Source organism: Anolis carolinensis, chromosome 2, assembly GCF_035594765.1.
Source record: "Anolis carolinensis isolate JA03-04 chromosome 2, rAnoCar3.1.pri, whole genome shotgun sequence".
Taxonomy (NCBI): Eukaryota; Metazoa; Chordata; class Lepidosauria; order Squamata; family Dactyloidae; genus Anolis; species Anolis carolinensis.
Window position 1 is genome coordinate 77,422,725 of NC_085842.1, and position 16,438 is coordinate 77,439,162.

General features: G+C 38.0%; 1 protein-coding gene across 1 annotated transcript in view; it reads right to left on the bottom strand.

Annotated features, from left to right (window-relative positions):
* The window catches only part of prkcd (protein kinase C delta), a 74,072-nt gene that overhangs the window by 40,215 nt on the left and 17,419 nt on the right, over positions 1 to 16,438 (bottom strand). The window lies entirely within an intron of this gene.

Genomic DNA, 16,438 nt, shown 5'->3' on the forward strand with positions numbered 1-16,438 from the left:
AGCATGGTAGCTCCAGATGGATGACAGTGCAAAATGATAAATATCACTTCTTTCCACTAGTTCAGTGGTTCTCAACCTGGGGTCCCCAGATGTTTTTGGTCCACAACTCCCAGAAATCCCAGCCAGTTTACCAGCTGTTAGGATTTCTGAGAGTTGAAGGCCAAAAACATCTGGGGACCCCAGGTTGAGAACTACTGCGTGACTAGCCATTATCAGATCAAAGCCATTATATTATGTCTTTTGTATAAGTTTTACAACTGACACCAAAATAACCATTTTAGTCACAATCCAGTTGTATTATCATGTTCAACATTATTCTGCTACTGAATCTTTAAATATGTTAAAGAATTTTGCTGGATCAGACCATAAAGTCTAGTAGTTAATCCTGCAGGAAGGCAATGGCAAACTCCCTCTGAACAAATCTTGCCAGGAAAGCTCCATGATAGGGTCACCATAAGTCAGAAAGACTTGAAGACATAAAACACCAGCAATCTCTGAAAGAAGCAGGACATGAGTGTAAGAATACTCCTTTCCTGCCCATATTCCACAGCAACTGAGTTAGGAACACACTATTTAGAAACATACGCATGGAGTATATAGTTATCATGACTATTAGCTAGACTTGTCATTCATTAGCCAACTTCTTAAAAGATATCTAAGTCAATGGCTCTGACCAGATCTTGAGATAGGAAATATGCACCCACGCAGTGCATAGTACTTTTTCTAAGCACCTCCTTCTATTCTGACTCACTGTCCATCTAGATAAAACTCTTGAGACTCTCGCTTTTACACTACATTACACCCTATGAGCAGAAAAAAGCCTGAATGTGGCTCCTAAGTAGTGAAATCTTTAATATAATTATATTCCATCTTTTTCAAAAGAGAATTCAAGCCAGCTTAGATAAAACACATAATGCAATGAATGCAATATAAAATGACAAGGAAATGAGCAGGCTTAAGAATAAGAAAAGGATCCGTTAAAATGCTTCTAATGTAATAAAACTGAAATTTTGGTTAGCTAAAGTAATTTAGACATCATTAGCTACAGCAATTTAAACATACTTCAGATCTAGAAAGAAAATCAACCTGACTTCCCTAATATTTGCCAAGGTTGTGGTTCAATATGACAATAAAGACGGAGGGGACTAATTTATAAATGAGTTTTTAAAATGGTTACAAATAGAAATTAAATGTTAAATGGAAATTTAACATAGTGTCATTACACTCTGCTCACAGGAATACAAACTACGATATTTGAGCCAATGCTGTGGCCTTTGTTATTACGTCAAAAGTGACTTGAGAACATACTGCAAGTCGTTTCTGGTGTGAGAGAATTGGCCATCTACAGAGACATTACCCAGGGGACGCCCAGATGTGTTACCATCCTGCGGGGAGGCTACTCTCATGTCTCCGCAAGCTAGAGCTGACAGACGGGAGCTCACTCCGTCTTACAGATTCGAATCAGCAATCTTCAGGACAGCAACCCAACCTTCAGGTCAGCAGTTCAGCTGGCACAAGGGTTTAACCCATTGCACCACCGCGGCTCAATGTTGCAGCATACATGCTGGGAACTAAAGACAATACTTTAGTTTGACTCATTCATCTCCATATGAAACCTTTCACATAAATAAGCACAATCTATAAAAGCTAAATAATTTTTCTAATGAAACATGTATTACTTTGTAAAACATCTGGACTCAGTATTTCCTTCAGTAACTTAGCAGCTTTCACATTGTTTAAAACAGACACATATTAACATAAAATAAGAAGGCCTCTTCATCAAAACAAGCCAAGTCAGGATTTTTAATCTCTGACCTATTTTCCTTTCCTCCTTTTTTCGCTCCCTGCAGCACATGGTATGACTTACTTGTCTGAATTATCTTTTCCTCATACACTTTTGCCCATCCTTACTTCATCCATTACATATGTTGACATAACCCATAAGAAGATTATGAAGAATCGAATATCTAATTTCTGCCATTGGTTGTGGTTATGTGATGCACTCTTACTGCGGTTTTGTTAATATTACACAATAATTAATGCAGAAGTGCAACCTTTATCATATACTAAAACAACTTTTTTTTAGGTTTTCCTATATCTACACTGTAAATATCTTCAGCCTTTATTTGGCCTGCTTTAGCAACTACACAAACATAGCTTCTCATCAAGCACAAGTAAGTTATTATTACGGGGACATTTGATTCTACATATTTCAATATTCTTGTTGGAGACCTGCAAGAAAAAAAGCTAAATTGTTGTGAGCAACTGTCAGCAGGTGGCACTCTTCCCAATGAATCAGTAACAAATCACTAGACGTCACAATAATACCGTGTTTCCCCGAAAATAAGACAGTGTCTTATATTAATTTTTGATCCCAAAGATGCTCTAGGTCTTATTTTCAGGGGATGTCTTATTTTTCCATGAAGAAGAATTCACATTTGTTAAACAAAAAAATGAACATTATATACTGTACAGTAGTTGTCATCACAAACCAGCATAACCAGACAAACTGTGAATCCTATCAAGAATTTCTTGTTACTACCATTATTTCCATGGTACTCTATGGTAGGTACATTTACCAATCCTACATGCTCTGGTGTTCTGTTCAGCGGGCATGCTTCCAAACAAAAACTTTGCTAGGTCTTTCTTTCGGGGGAGGCCTTATATTTAGCAATTCAGCAAAACCTCTACTAGGTCTTATTTTCTGGGGATGTCTTATTTTAGGGGAAACAGGGTACATGTATTGTGCCTTTTATTTGCCTTTAAACATCTACGAAATTTCAGTTTCTGTCATGATTACAGTCTCAGGCCCAATCACTACATCATTCCTTGCCAAGTGTTGTCTTTACCTGAAGCAACATTCAATGTTTTACATTTTGCCATGGGATGCAATGTGCCTGCATTGTATTGTTGAGACATTCCATTGAATGTCATGGCCTTTAACTCAATCAAGAACACTGATAGTGAAACATTTGAAAGAAATATGTCATTTCAAATACATATACATTTATTCCATTGTAAATTTACAGAGCCATATGCCCCTTTGCTTACTACATGCTCATGCATTCTAACAGAAGTGCGAGGTGATTGGGACATATGATGATGGCAAAAGAGTTAATGATTTTCCTCTTATAAAGTCTAGGGTGAATCATGAATTAATAGGGCAGAAACTGTAGTCCTCCTACAGTTAGCTCTTACCTATTAAATATATTTTTTGCACAGCTGTATTTTTTTAAATTATGTTATTGTTGCAAAGCAGTACACTTTCATTATGTATATTCTTCAATGCACTTCCTATTATCTAGTTTTTTCCAGTTTCTCTACTTCTTTATGTGTTGTAGAACTGAGGATTTTTATATACAATGAACAGATAATATATATGCAGAATAAAAATAGTTAGGTAAATTTGTAAGCAGATTGCTACTATATCTTGGGGAAAGGGCAAACAAAATATTGCAATCATTCATTCAGTTCTTTGCTACCTGCAACCCATAGACCTGTGATCCTACATTTTTTATTTCTTCATTTTCCCCACCATGACTTTTGGTAGCCTTTCTACATATCCTGTCTTACCCTTATGACTTTATCTGATCCTTTCTCCAAGTTTCCAAGGTTTATCATTTTTCTGTATTGCTTTACCAGAACATTACACAATGTCTCGCTATGTCTTCCAATCTCTTGACTGCAAATCTATTTCAAAATCTATCCTGTGCTATCTCCTGATTCCTCTGACAATTCATATTGTTCTACATGAAACAATTTTTCTACTACTTGTGAGAGGTACATGTATGGCTTCCATTTGCAACTTAATTTAGTAACCACTTAATGAGGAACCTAGTCATTTTCATTTATTCCAGCTTGTAAGAAAATGTAATGTGTATGCTTTCCAGGATTTAAGGGTATGTCTACACTGTAGAATGAGTGCAATTTGATACCACTTTAATTGCCATGGCTCAATGCTATGGAATCCAGGGAATTATAGTTTGGTTAGGCATCAGGACTCTTAGGTAGAGGAGGCTAAATACTTTATAAAACTACAACTCCCAGGATTGCATAGCACTCAGCCACAGCAGTTCAAGTGGTGTCAAACTACAACCTTTCTACAATATTAGTGTATCGAAATATATGCCGTTGGAAAAAAATTGCGATGAAGGAATGTCCAGATATGATTTAAAACATTGTCCAGTTATGATTTAAAACATTCCAGAAGAATGTGTTCATTATCATTTTTACTATTGACAGAAAGCACATTTCAAGCATTCAGCACACTACAAAGGAACCAGAAACAAGCACATATGACTAAGCACTCTTTCACATTTTTTTTCATGTGCCACGTAAAATGTATGTAACACATGTAACTGCACAAATGCATGAAACAAATGTATAACCCAGGATGATGAGACTGGCTATGAAGTGCTATAGAATAAGATAAGTGCCTCCAAGGAGAGATTATATGTTATAATTAACAGCTTGATGGAAGAAAATATTCTTCACCACTAAGACATAAAGAAGATATTGGGTAGCTCTGTGAAGCATTTGAATCGTCACCGCAAAATAAAGAGACCAGACACAAGATGTGGAGAAATACATGGGCCATTTATTGACCTAATTAGAAAAACTGGTAATAGAGCTAAGTAACTAGTTGTGGGAGGGGGCACTGCGACATGGGTAATGGTGTGAGGCCAGGTCTCATTCTCAGACTACCTGCCAAGCCAACCAATGGGCGAAACACCTGATCCCGGGGGCACCACATTAATGGTTTGCTATCCCAGCCGATCTTTACTGGAAGGCCGTTCCTGGGAACCTCCTCCTCCCTCTTTATTCCCCACAGCTTCAATATGGGGTAGGCGAAAAAAACCCTACTACCCAGCCCTAGTGCAACCAGTTAAACTCATATTGAACTGAGAGTGGGAGGGTGGGTTGCGCTGCAGGTAGACTGAAAGGAGAGGGGAAGGGGCTACCTATAGGAAGGTTCCTTAGGCCCCTCGCCTCTGTCGAGTGGTGGAAACACCAGCCTGAAATGCTGGTCTTTCATGAAGGGCGGGGATTCAAGTGCTCTCCTCCTGCCATCCAGTTGGCCCTTTCTTTCTGGAGGTGCCTGTTCTTTAAACCCACCTATGAATTCATGACACCAAAGATACAGGTGAACTGGGATGGACAGGGACCCAAACACCATTTCTAAAATGTCACCTTAAACAAACATTGTCTTGCTACAGGTGTGGATTAAACATTCTCCTTTCTTTCCTCCAAAAATATATCCACAGAGCATAAATAAAGTTGTACTTTCTTGATCCAGTTTCCAAAGTATTAGCCAACTTGGCAGATATCTCAAAATACTAACTTCCATCTACAGTACACTAAGATCCAAAAGTGTTTTGGAAGAAAATCCCCACTCTTAAAAAGAGGTTGTGGAAAGCAATGGAAAGAGATTAGGGAAAAACTCCAGAATCTTTACAAAATCCTAGGGACAGTTAACAGCCTGAATTTTTAAAACACATGCAGAAGACAAAGCTGTGGTCTGGAAACAGAAGCGTAATTAAAGCATGAGGCAGAAGGACTTTCACAGTCTGCATATTCCCAAAGCCTAAATCAAAGCTAGCTGGGAACCATGTAGGACATATTATGTAAAACACATGCTGCTTCTAAGTTTTACAATTTCCACAGTGGAGTACAAACTGTAATATCTATAGAAAACAGCTTAACATTTTCCCCGTAAAAATAATTTTAATAACCTTGTGAATTTTGTTCATATATTAACTGTTTGCATTGACTGACATCTTTGAAAGAAATCCAAAATGCCACTATATGCAAAAGCACAACTCAAAATTTCAATATAACTGTCAAACATATTAGGTATAATCTCTACCTCTAAAACACCATTAAAGCAGTAATTATTATTAAATAAACTGATGTGCATCCATTGTTGTCCATGTCTCTTCTCAATACAATAAAAATCATGAGACCTTCTCTTCTTCATTCTCTTCTTTACTTCAGAATTATAAAAGATAGCTATTTTTACCCTTTTTTAGTTCCATAAATTTTAGCTATGGAATCTGTGCTTTAGAGAGCTCTAAACTTTTTTCTCGTTCTTTAAAATAGTTCCTGGTCTACTATGAAGAAACCCCTCTTGTTTTTTTTTTTTTTTTAGGAAACTCCCATTTGGAGTTTCAACTTTTCAATGTTAATTCAGCCTAAAAGTTAACAAAAGGACACTTGTTGAATTCTGAGGCATAGACCACCATTTCCCAAATAGTTATAACTGACTCCCTCTATTTGCTTGTAATAACTACAGAATTGGATCTCCAGCTTCATATTAAGCACTGCAACCTAGACAACAGCCAGAACAGAGGTGTCTACAACAGTGTCCCAATGAGTTATGGATGCTAAAGGGGGGCAACACAGATGTTCTCTTGCTGTTATATATGAGTCAAAAAGAATGCCATATGCCTTTCCATATGCCTTACCAAATGTTTCTAAACTGCATCAGTAAGGCATATCAGGAACACCTTACAATGCAAAAAAGTTGTTTTTAATGTGCTTCAGAAGTGCAACATAGTAGGCCTTTTAAAAATATTTGATGTTGCTTAGGGATTTGGTGCCTTTAGGGTATAAGGAAATCTTCATTCCCTACCAACCACTTTCCCATTTTCTATCTTTGAAAGCCTGCAGCCAAGGATTGACTTTCTTTTTTAAAAAGCACAGTACACCACTCTGAGAGCCTTTTTGTCTGAGAAGTGGGAGACAATATGGCAAATAAATAATACATTTAAAAACATAATGGATTGTTTAGAGAACGTACCATAATTCAATTTTTACAGCTATTCCCCTTTTTAGTATTTTGGCGTTTCTTCATTGGTTTGTTTTAAAGCAAGGCTAACAGACTTGGAGGGGGCACCTCCTCCCCCTCTGCACACATTTCAGAGCAAGACCAGAAGTCTCTATAGCAGCTCTCAGAAAACTCCAGGAAACAGAACAGCCGATAACACAATGCTTTACTAGAATGAGAAATGTTCTTTTCTCTGTAGATAAAAATGCTTATGTTATTCTTAAGGGGTACTGGTAAGCTGTGATATCCATCTCCTTAGAAAATCCACAAACATTTTTTAAAACAACCTTTTAGAATATTGCTCTTCAATATTTTTTTTAGATTTCAAGGCAATGTGGAACACACCATCACAGTACAAATACAATATAAATAGCAAAAATGCTTGTACAGGTGAGTACCTTTTTTTCAAAAATGCTTGGGGCAAAGTGTTCCATATTTTTCCAAATTTCAGGATTCTTGAATATATATATAATGAAATATCTCTAGGTGCAAAATTGATACACGGGATTGTTGTGTGTATGTGCAGAAACAACATTTCTATGCACAAGATGCAAAGAGACAAACCCCCCTATAGATGAATTTTGTACAGAATGAATCCCAAACTGTGAAAAATCTTTAATAATGGCACAGTTTTCTAAAATAACATCACAAAAGGGAAAAATATGGAAGTTACTTGTTGCTTTCTTCAAGAATGAAATCAGCAAAGAATTATATCTGAAATGTCTGGAAAGTATTTTGGACTGTCACCTGGATATGCCTATAATTGAGCCTTAAAACAGAGAACTATGGATTAATCAATCACTTTATTTATATCCTGCCTGTTCCTCACAACAGTGGGACTATCAGAATTTCAAGTTTATTCTGCATTAGCCAACCAGGCTTTTGTATAGCAGCTTTCAGAATAAAAGAAATATGAGTTAAACCATATACAGCTAAAACATGGATGGGGCCTCATATTTCCCCTGACATCACATTCCCCTTAAGCTTTTTTGGAGGGGGGTGCTCACACAAATATGTCTAAATATGCAGTCTAGAATTGTGGTATGAGTCAAAACACATCTTCAATCACCTTTTTTAAAGGGTAAGAAACACAGAAGTAAAAAAGAGGTTATTTCGAAGACTGACTTTGGGTTACTTTGAGGGCAAGAAGAATCAGAAAGAGTCTGCCTAGGAGGGGCATGAGATTAAAATAATACAAATTTCTAAAAGAAATGATGCACAATCTGAAAGCTATACAGTTAACTTGATAGAGATGCAGCATCCCTGCGAAAGTGAAAAACTGTGAATAAAAATGGAGAGTACACCTCTCTAGGAATGTCTAGGTTTTCAGTGTGACACTTGGTCAACTTCTAGTAGACATTGACCATGGAGTCACACTAAAGGACCTGGAGATTTTTAGAAAGACTGTATTAATCAAATCTGTGAATCCAATCAGCATGTTTATCAGGAAACAATAAGAAAATAGAATTTAAAAACAGTAAGCAATCTACATAGGGACCACCAAACGCTGTGCCCAAACACGAATCAAGGAACATGAAAGGCACTGCAGACTAATCCAACCAGAGAAGTCAGCCATAGCAGACCACTTAAGGAACCAACCTGGACACAGTATATTATCTGAGGACACAGAAATGATGGACCATTCTAACAACTATGATGTCAGACTACAGAGAGAAGCCATTGAAATCCACAAACATGTGGACAATTTCAACAGAACAGAGGAAACCATGAAAATGAACAAAATCTGGCTACCAGTATTAAAAAAACTCTAAAATAGGACAGTAAATAAAGAACAACACTCTGAAAACAGAGAAATTACAGACATGAATCAATCAGGGACAGCTAACACCTCATAACAAAGGAATGAAGTTTGCAAGGCCATTAATGCTAATCAAGGTGATTAATTACAACATTCACACTGGCCTCCAACAGACAAAGAGTTCTTTCTCCCACCCTGACCTTCCACAGATATATAAACCCCATTTGCCTAGTTTCCAACAGACCTCACAACCTCTGAGGATGTCTGCCATAGATGTGGGTGAAATGTCAGGAGAGAATGCTTCTAGAACATGGCCATTCAGCCCAGAAAATGCATAACAATCCAGTGATTCTGGCCATGAAAGCCTTCAACAACACAGTAAGCAATCTTTTTGAAACCTTTTAAAAGCAAAAAAAAACCCCAAAACCTTCATTAACAGAAACTAAATGTTGTGCTATCCAATTCTTACAGTAAAATATGGAAGAAACTCTTATATCAAAGAAACAGATTCACAAAGGAAGCCAGAAAAACAAAAGCAGCAAAAAGTGTGGGTATCAGCTTTCTAGAAACCTAGAACAGCTGTGCTTAGCAACGATAAGCCTAAAGGTAATCCTGAATCCTGCTCAGAGTTACTAAGAGATATAAGCTATCATATTTAATTTACATGTACATAAAACATTGCCAAAGAAGTCCAACACAGTTACATTTGACTTCAAAAGAGGAAATTTCTAAAAATTGTTGAGACTGTTTAAAAAGGAAGTTGGAAAGACAACAGTCAAATTTCTCAAGATATGAAAGTTACTCAAAATCATAATAATAGAAGCCCAGCTAGAATGCATACTGTAGGTCAGGAAAATTAGCCCAATTAGCACATAATTCACTGGTCGCATTGACAAGCAAAATGGGCAAGAAGACTGAAGGAATTCCCGTGTCTTTCTGCAACTTGTATCCACTAGACAAGAGGGAGGAAGGCATCTGTGCCATTTTCAGGAAGTTTGGAAAAGGGGCACAAATAGCTGTGGCAAGAGATGAAATGCTATACTAGGAGATCAGGGTGACTGGATGATGCCCTGCTTTTCAGTAGATCCAAGATCCACCAAACTGAGCTGGGGACAAAACCTCTTAGCTTTAAGGAATTAAGGTTCCGGATACATGTTTTATGTTCCAAAACTAGATAGAGTTCACCTTTGCAGAAGAGAAGGCTGAGAGGAGACATGATACCCATGTATAAATATGTGAGGGGAAGTCATAGGGAGGAGGAAGAAAGCTTGTTTTTTGCTGCCCTGGAGACTAGGACGCGGAACAATGGCTTCAAACTACAGGAAAGGAGATTCCACCTGAACATCAGAAAGAACTTCCTTACTGTGAGAGCTGTTCAGCAGTGGAACTCTCTGCCCCGGAGTGTGGTGGAGGCTCCTTCTTTGGAGGCTTTTAAGCAGAGGCTGGATGGCCATCTGTTGGGGGGTGCTTTGAATGTCATCTTCCTGCTTCTTGGCAGGGGGTTGGACTGGATGGCCTGTGAGGTCTCTTCCAACTCTATGATTCTATAAGTTTATATAATCCACTGTTAATTTTATTTCAGGAACATAATAAAGGGCAGGAAATCAAACAAGAGGCTCAACATCCTATGACAGAGATATTTTTTCCTTTAAGACAGAAAAAAGCAGTATATAAATAAATAAACAGATAATAACAACAACCAGTAGGTACACATCTTACTTCTGTCCACTCCTGTTCCAGCCTTTACTGATGAATGACCACAAGTTCTGATACTACTTGTGAGTTCTTAATGCAAATGTTGAACAGTGGCTCTTTTAACAAAAATGTGTCAAAATGCAGTCTCCATTTTTAACAACTAACAGGGTTTATTTGGAACAAGCTTTTGTGGACCTTGGGCACTACCACCAGGATTCACACAAGGAATTCAGTAGTTTCCCAACAAAAAAAATGTGATTTTTTTTTTACATTTGCTGCACATCTTTTTCTTGTAGAGATTAAGTTATTGGGTATCAGCTCATATTATATGTCTCTGGTAGTATACATGACAGTCTGAGAAAAATCAAAATGTGTTAGAATGATAATCCTCTTGATTCATTTTGGGTGAATTTCTGTGACAATTAGCTATTACTAGGACACATGTGCATTCATGCGGTATGCCACTCACATCCTGCTGTGGGCTTCAATGAGCACTTGATTTGCCATTGCCTAAACAGAAAAGATGAAGTAGATAGGCCACTGGATGGTGAACTGTGATCTGGTGGATGGGTGTGAAGGAGAGCATCAGGGGAGTATAGCCACACCTGGCATCAAAATCACTGGATTCTTAATCAAAGTACCTGGGGATGACTTTATATTCAATACATTGTCCAGGAATATTGCTTCACCCATCTCTACCACATAAAAGGAAAGAGGAATGAAATGTTGTCAGCTAACACCTGCACATGCCATCTGAAAGTGGAGCTGTACAGATTCAACTTTTTATGACACTGTGAAGAAAAAGCATTCTAAAGCACTTTTCCAGATGTCTTTTGAATTGAGCGATACCATACCATTTTAACTAATTGCAATTAGGTCACTGTGGCAAGCTGGAATGTTAATAACTTTAGAAATTGTTTTGACCAGCGGGCAACCAACAATGACATTTATTGTTCTTTATTCTGAAGGGCAAGGAAACTATTTTGAAAGAATTTTCCCTTGGCAACTGTATTGTTTGCCAGCCTTTGACAACTGCGACCTCCAAAGTTACTGTCAAAAGAAATGTTCAAATGTTGTGCTGTGTGTCTTTGCGTATAGATAAGATTCTATTTCCACTCTGTATTCAACAGTGGCAACACAATCTTTTCTTCAAGGTGCTATGCTTTGGGAAAATGGACATGTATGTAAGTGAATATTCTCGATAGATCAAATGCATCTAGATGTGCAAGGAATTCAAGACACGCCCCATATTGAAATGTTAGCAAATTCATTGCCTCCAATCAGCACCGCTAAGCAGAAGGACCAGTTTCTCGGGTTGTTTTACTGACTCCTACCCAAGATAAAGAACAAATGTGGATTCAAAACATGCAGAAATTGTTTGTGGAGCAGTTGTTTTGCTACATTTGTTCTAAGCCTGGTCTGTCAAGAAAAAACTCAGCGAATAATGAAGTTAAGCCAGATCCTTGGCACAGGGAATTTTTAAACTTTTGTATTTGTTGTTTGCATTTCTTAAAAGTTGTGGTACAACCCTTCCTGTGCTGTGTAAAGCTGCAGGTGGGGGACTGAGCAGCCATACGAGTTTCAGAAGAAAAAGAAAAAAACCCAGCTGCATCAGTCAAGCATGTCATCTTTAAAATGCAGCGTGAAATGATATAAATTGAGAATTCTAGAAAGTTAAATTCGGTTTTTAGTTTCATAAAGAAAAGCAATTATACTTGGAATTCACAGAAGAACCCCTCCTGTTCTAACACTGCAGTAAAGTTCTCATGTTGTATTTTCTAGTGGAATAAAAAAAATACATGCAAATGTGACTTGCAGCTCCACAGTTGCCTGCACTCTCAACTTAGAAGCTTGTGTCTCTTTGTGACAGTGCAGTCCTGCTTCCATCTCATCCTCAGTGCAGCCCCTGAGCATGCTGAAAACCTACTCCTAATATTTCAAGAAGTTTACATAGGCACATTCAAAAGAGAGCTATACAAATTATCCTCTTGAGCTGAAGCATTCTTTGCTTGTTTTGCATCTCAGCCAATTGTCAACCATCTCTTCCATCCCCACATGTCTTAAATAACGTTGTTCCTTTCCTTGCAGTTTACAAACATTTTGGAGTTTAAAAATTAGTCAAGGATTTTATTCTGCAAAAATGTAAGTAGTTATAAAGAAAACCTTCAAAAGGAGAACCAAAAAAGTTTTGCCTTCTCACAGAATGACCAACCAGTGAGTGAGAATGACTGAAGTAAAGCTCAATCCACTAGTGAGCAAAGGCAGGGAAATTGTGCTCTGTATGAAAGGTACTTTTGAGGAAAGCTGATATAGAAAGCTAATACTGTATCAGAATATAGTGATGCATCAGGAGGTTATGTATAAAGCTATAGAAATCTACATTTTTAATACAGTATATCTGTAGCCCAAAGTACTTAAATTTCTCCTATATCCCCACAGGCATAGAATCATATAACCAAACATACAACCAACAGTCTGACTGAAGTATGACTGTCATATTAGCAAAACAGCTGGAACAAATGAAGTATGACTGTCATTTTAGCAAAACAGCTGGAGAGTCCAATTTCTCCTCAGTCTCATAGTTAAATTTACTGAAAATCAGCTCTGGAAGGTTGTGTGACCCAAATGCATTACTTTCTGCAAATGACACCTTTGGGTGGTGAGAAGGATGATTTTTCAGTAGGAAAATTGTAGTGGCAGCAGTCATGACAACAAAGCACAGCTACCCCTCCACATCTGCTGACCTCAGGGATGTAGGATCCCCTTCCAAAAAAAATGGATTAAAAATGCTGTTTTTTCCCTATGAATCTCCAGATCCTACATAGGATCAAGCATTTGGCCCATCCTAAGACATAAACTGACATGACCTGATGGATTCTATGAATTAATATTGATTTGAATGCGGACTGGCTCTGACTTTGGCTCGAAACTTCCCCTTTTGTAATGGTCACATGGTTTTGTTTTAATTTGATTTGTTTGTGTTTTATGTTTGGTTTTTACTGCTTGTTGTGTTGTATTGTATGTGGCATTGGATTCTGCCATTGTGTAAAACGCTCTGGGTCCCCCTGGGGAGAAGAGCGGCATATAAAATAAATAAATAAATAAATAAATATTTTGTTTGCCCTTTCCCCACGACATAGTAGCAATCTGCTTACAAATTAAATTTACCTAACTATTCTTACTCATTCTGCATATATATTACCTGTTAATTGTATATAAAAATCCTCAGTTCTACAACTCATAAAGAAAAAGTAGAGTAACTGGAAAAAATAGGGAATTGGAAGTGCTTTTTTAATCTTTCTTTCATGTCAGGAGTGACTTGAGAAACTGCAAGTTGCTTCTGGTATGAGAGAATTAGCCCAATGTGCGAGCAGATGTTTTGACGTTTTTACCATCCCTGTGCAGGCTTCCTAAGTTGACTATAGAGTTGTGCTAGAGGACCTAGTGATTCCTAGAGTAGACCTATTAATCAAATCCACAAATAATTGAATCTGCGAAAATGAGACCTGCAAATATGGAGAATCAACAGTAATTCTATTGAGCTGCTGTTTTTCTTTGGAAAGCAAATGTCTCCACCCTGCATATTTAACATGGTTTAAAGAACACTCAAGATATTAGATGTTAATAAAACAGGTCAACAAAACTACTATATCATTTAATAGCAACGTAATGCTCTTTCCTTGACCTTTATGACAGAAGATGTTTGTTAAACAACCAGTAACAGTTTGTGCCCAGTGGACAGGCAGTCAATGGGAAGTGGAAGTGAAATCTGCCAAAAGACTAGAGCAGACACAGCCAATTTAATCATGTGTTCAAAATAGAGGACTGGAAAGGAGTTTTGACCCATCTTACACCGTAAAGGAATTACTTAGGAAAGACAAAAAAAATGATAGGGCAATAGAAACACACCAATTCATACTTTATTTTTGACTAGTTTGGGTACCCGGAGATGCCCGGGTTATTTGAAAAGGGCCTTGTTTGTTTTTGGATGTTAGGTAATATCAATTTGGTCATATGTTACACTATTTCTTAGGGAAAAAAACTGAGTCTTTGCTTTTGTTTTTTTATGAATGCTTCCATTAGAAAATGCATAAGGATGTGGGTGAACTACAATTCCCAAAAATCTTGGGTCAACCCTCCCAACACCCCCCCCCCCAATTATTCAGAGTTGACTATGTTGGGTCTGTGTGTCAAATTTGATCCAGATCCATCATTTGCTGGGTTCAGTGTTCTTTGGATAAGGGTGAACTATAACTCCCAGATTCCCAGGACAATCACTCCGAAACAGTGCCAGTATTCACAGTTGGTCATGTTGGATCTGTGTGCCAAGTTTGGTCCAGAACTGACGTTGGCTGGGTTCAGTGTTTTCTGAATACAGGTGAACTGTAACTCCCAGTTGCCAAATTTAATCACCCCGACCCCGCCAGTATGCACTGTTCTCTGTAAGGGTGAACTATAACTCCCAGATTCCCAGGACAATCTTCCTGAAACACCTGCCAGGATTCACAGTTGGTCATGTTGTGTGACAAGTTTGGTCGAAATCCATTATCTGCTGGATTCAGTATTCTCTGAATATGGATGAACTATAACTCTGACGCCCATGGTCAATAACCCACAAAGTCTGTGAAGCCTGCCAGTATTCACAGTTGGCCATGTTGGGTCTGTGTGCCAAGTTTGGTCCAGATCCATAATTTGCTGGATTCAGTGTTCTCTGAATACAGGTGAACTATAACTCTCTGATGTCAAGGTCAATCACCCTAAGTTGTCAGTGTTAGGTCTGTATGTCAAGTTTGGTCCAGGTCCATCATTGGTGGGATTCAGAAGGCTCATGGAATACAGGTGAACTATAACTCCCAGAGTTAAAGGTCAATCATCCCCAAGGCCCACCAGTGTTCCCAGTTGGCCATGTTGAATTTGTGTGCCAAGTTTGGACCAGATCCGTCATCAGATGGGTTCAGCATTCTTTGAATACTAGTGAACTATAACTCCTGGATGTCAAGGTCAATCTTAGATTGCAGGTGAACTATAAGTCCCAGTCCTATAAATCATGGTGAACTTTCCCTAAACCTCTCTTGTATGTTCAGTTGCTGATCAATACCTCTGTTTGCTGTGTGCCACAGGAAAGGGCTGGAAAGGGTTAAAGGAGAGGAAGTAGGCAGTGTCAAGCAAATGGAGAAAGAAAGGAACACTGGGATGTGCTCGCTGTAATCTGCAATGTCCTGGGAGGGAGTGACTTGGTGGCTCCTCAACATTGGGAACTATTGCCTGTTTGTGGAGGTCGGCAGCTGTCTTGTGTGAACCGACACCCGTGCCACATACACACAACACAGATTTTCACTTTTATTATGTGTATAGATTTTCTCCCTTCTCTCTCTGTGCCACTTGTGCTGTTTTGCTCTTTCCTTTCCTTCTCCTCAATTAAGTAAAAAGGGCAGACTGAGGCTCTCTGAGTGGGTGTGCTGCTGTGCAAAAATGACTGGGGCATTTCTACAGGAAACCAATCTTCTATGGAGTTAGAAGCTCCTGTGAACTCTGAGACTGAGGTTCACCTAAGGCTAAGAGAAGAATGTAGAAATTGTCTTGGGCTGGGTTTTTCCCCATTGTAGGAAAAGAGAATTTAACTCATACGCAGGAAATAACAAAACAGCTTCTTCGGAGAATTATTATTCACTTCATATTTAACAGCATATTTAACTGTGTGCTCCTTCTGGCACGCGTGTCATATTTTCACTATCACTGGGCTGGGAGGTATTGTTTTAGATGAACTATTTTTGAGAGCTTTTTATCATTAACTGCATTTCATTCACTTAACTTGAGGTTTGAATTATTTTAATATCATAAGTACTTTAATATTGTGAGTTTTCAATTGTATTGTTTTGAATGTTATAAGACACCAGATCTTGATCAAGATGGAACAGTGGGTAATAATAGTAATTTAATTGCTGGACAAGAAGAAAGTATTAGCATGTAATACTATTTTTTAAAAACGTTGTAAAAGTGGCCTAAACCTATACAAAGTTTTGGAATGAAATGAGTTCTCTTTGTGTGTAGCAGTACAACAAAGAACCATAAAATCAAATCAAAGAACATGGAGTACTTTGACTCAAGCATGAGATTTACAATCTGTCAACTATTTCTGTATCTAACATGTTTTAAGT